This window comes from Prionailurus viverrinus, chromosome B3 (genome assembly GCF_022837055.1).
Source record: "Prionailurus viverrinus isolate Anna chromosome B3, UM_Priviv_1.0, whole genome shotgun sequence".
NCBI classification, from domain to species: Eukaryota; Metazoa; Chordata; class Mammalia; order Carnivora; family Felidae; genus Prionailurus; species Prionailurus viverrinus.
In genome coordinates, this window is record NC_062566.1 from 141,836,171 (window position 1) to 141,839,889 (window position 3,719).

The window sequence follows — 3,719 nt, forward strand, 5'->3', positions numbered from 1 at the left end:
AGTGTGCACAAATGCTGCTTTCCAGGCCCTGTGGCTTGCGTGGCCCTCAGGGGACCCTGGGACATTCCTTGGCCCACACTGCCCCTCCCAGCCCCCATCCTCCCTGGACACCCTGGGGGCCCCGAAGCTTTGCCTGAGTTCCCGACAGAGACAGGAGGTGGGGGTGGTCTCTCCTCAGGCCTCACCCCTTCCGGGCGGCCATATGTGCCCGCAGATCAGGAGCCAGCTGGGGTGAGCTGGGGCGGCGGCGGGGGGGAGGGGGGCGGCACTGAGACCCCGCCCCGCTGCCACCCCTGGGCTGTGTGGCTTTGGGCAAGTTGCCTCCCCTCCCTGAGTGGCACTTCCTCATCTGCTAATGTGGGACGGCTGCCGCTCAGACACAAGGAGCCCCCAGCCCAGAAGGACCCTGGGAAATGCAGGTGCCTTCACCCCTGCTGCCCCCCTCTGACCTGAACACCAGCTCCGCCTGCTGGGCCGATATGGGGCTCAGCCAGTGCACCCCAAATGGCAGCATGGGGTCCATGCTTTGCCTGCTCTTCCTGGGACCCCAGAGCAGGATGCAGGGGCGCAGGGGTGAGAAGCAGGGTGGGCACCCTCCGCCTCGGGGCCCCACTCTGGGGCGGGGTCAGGCAGGGGCCGGACTCTGTTCACCCCACCCTCCTGCCATCCCCACCCCCACTCCGCCTCCGAGTCCAATCCACGTTTCCCAAGGGCTGCCAGGCTGGAGCCCGCATGTGGGCCAGCAGGGCAGGGCCGGGGCACTGACCCCATAGCTTGTCCGTAGGCCTGTGTTCAGGGCCTGGGACACCAGTCCCTCCTCTTCTGCCAGCGGCCTATCCGCAGGGTCACTGCTATTTCTGCCAAAGGGGAGAGGTAATTATAGCTCAGGCGGCCTGACGCAGGCCGGCCACAGACCGCCCCGCAGCGGACCAGCAGGCCAGAGCGGCAAGAGGCTGGAGGGACTGGGTCTCTCTGGGGGAAGGTGGCGGGTGGGGGGGTGGGGGTGGGGGGGCGCTACGGCCAGGCCTGGGCCGGGACCACACTGACATCCCGTCACTGGAGACGCCGCAGAGCCTGGCTTCACGGCCCCAGGGGGAGCCAGGTGAGATCCCAGCTCAGGGGGTGAGTAGAGGCTCACTTCCCATTTGGGAACGAAGCTGCTAGAGAAGATTCCCAACCAGAGAAGCAGGGGAGAACCTGCCGTGGGCAGGCGGGCAGGCGGGCAGGCGGGGAGGTGGACCAGCCCCCTCTGAACCCCAAGTCTCGTCTGAGAAGGGCAGGCGGTGGGTGCTCTCACTCCCCGGCGCTCTGAGCCCCCCTCCTCCGTGGCCTGGCCTGACCCGAGGACCCCGGCCAGCCCTCCCTCTACACTCCTGCTTGAGGCGCAGCCGTCTGTGGGTCAAGGGGGGGACTTGGCCAGTTCCCACCACAAAGCTGGGGCACGGGGTCTCGATGAGTCTCCCCCGGTGATGAGCCAAGCACAGTCCCTTCAGAAGCCACCCGTGGCCAGGAATTTTGTCATTTTGCAGGGGCAGCAGGCTCAGGCTCAGACGCCTGCCCCAAAGGCCCCCGAGGGTGCTGCTGAGGGTATGTCAACGTGGGCACAGCCAAGCTGAGCAGGGAATGGTCTCTCACTCGGGCCATCGAGCCCCAGCCCCAGCATTCGGGACCCTCAGGGAACCGGCCCTTTTCTGAGCTGATCTCATCAGAGGAAGTCCCCATCCTGGCCCACTGTGCACGTGGGTCACCCCTCCAGCTCAGAACATGCCGTTCACTGGGCACCTACTCTGTGCAGGCATGTTATCTCCACCTTTACAACATGCTGGATGGCTTGCAAACGCCCACCATTGTACGGGGGCCTGGAACTCGGGCTGGGTGACCCCCCTGGGTCTCACTGTGGCCAGGGCTGGGGTCCACCTGCTCCCATGTGCCTGGGGCTCTCAAGGCCAAGGTCAGCCATTCCAGGGCACCCCACTGCACCCGGCAGGCACCCGGCCATCACCCTGAGCTGCTGTTGCCCCACGTCCTGATGTGCAGAGACTTGGGGGAGGGTCCTTGGGGACTGTCAGGACAGCTCCCGCTCCCCATGCCCCCGACCCCAGGCAGGAGAGTCCAGTGAGCGAGAGGCCGGCCCAGGGGGCGTCCCCAGGGGTTCTCCCCTTGCTCACATCAGAAGTGTGTGTTATCTGGGGATCTGCCAGACTGTTCCGCCCTGTGAGTGCTGGGCTGGGGGTGGCCGGCCGGGCCCGGGAGCCCCTGCCCTGCCGCGGGGAGGCCGGCCTCGGGGTGTCCGTGGCCTCCTGTCCGCTTCTCCGGCCGGAAGAAGGTGCAGCTCGCATCTTGCGCGCTCAGCCCCCCGCCCCCGCCGTTCGGCCACGCCGCTCGGGGGAGGGGGAGGGCACACAGCACCCACGGCCACCGAGCACCGCTGTGATGACCTCCTCGGCGGCCAGACCCTCCAGAGGCCACTGCCCGCTGCTGTAATGGAAACTTCTCAGCGGGCTCGTGAGCCGCGACAGCTCGGGTTCCCGCTCGGCTCCAGGCTCCGATCGGCCGCGGGTGGGGGGCCAGGCAGGTGGGCGAGTCACCCGGAGGTGCGGCGCCTGCAGGAGCCCAGGTGGGCATGTGTACGCGGTGTGGGCACGCATGGGGGTGTGAGGAGCTGTGCGTGTATGTGGTGTACGAACGGGGAGGGGGGGTGCTCGTGGCTCCGGCCTCTGTGCGGTGACGTCCTGCCACGGTTCTCCCACCTGTGGCAACCCCGGGGGCCCCTGGAGGAGGTGTCTGTCACCAGCCCCAGGTGAGCGGGGGGAGCCCAGGCCTCTCACTGGAGGTGGGCCGGGGCACGAGGAGACCCTCAGCTTCCCCAGGGCCACGGGACCCGGCCAGGTCCTCCGTGGCCTGAACCCCAGGGTCCAGCAGGTGGACAGGCACGGCGCGGGGTGGGAGGGGTGACAGGGAGCCGGCGTGGCTGCTGACCTGGCCGCCCGCCACAAGGTCAGAGCTGAGGAAGGCCCCTTCCCCACGCAGGACTGCACTACATGGGGGGTCTCAGAGGGACCCCCGGCGAGGACGGAGACCTCCTGCAGGCAGTGGGTGGTCAGTGGGCATGGGGAGGAGTGGGGCACAGAGTGGGGCGCACGGCCCCGGGCCCGGGTTGTTGGGGGAGGGAGTGACAAGCCTACCGGGTGGTCACAGAGCAACGGCAGGTCAGGTGGCCCAGCCCGGGGCGGGGCTCGGTGCCGTCGGAGGCGTTGGGCCAGGCTGGAGCTGGCCCGGCCCGCTTCACACACGCCCGGAGGTTGGCGGGAGAGGCGAGCCGGGGCCGGGTGCAGAGGCTCAGCCCCTGTGGGCCAACCCCCACCCTCTGCGGGGACTTGATGCACAGCCTCAGCCAGACCTGCGCTCCTGCAAGGGAGGGCGGGAGGGCCTGAGGCTCCGGGCTCCGCACCCCGGGCCCACCTGGCCTGGAGCAGGAGATCCGGGGACTCAGCAGGAGATCAGAGACCTGCGGCCCACCTGTGCCCAGCCAGGCAGGCCCCCACCAGAGACAAGGCTCCAGCCACCGGCAGGCCCCGTCCCAACGGGGCTCTGAGACCTGGCAGGCCTCAGTTTCCCCACCCCCAGGGAGAAGCAAGTGTGGCCTCAAGAAGGTCAGAGGCTGTTGCCCGAGAAGGCCCGCCCTGAGGTGGGGGGAGGGGAGCGGCGGTGACACACTG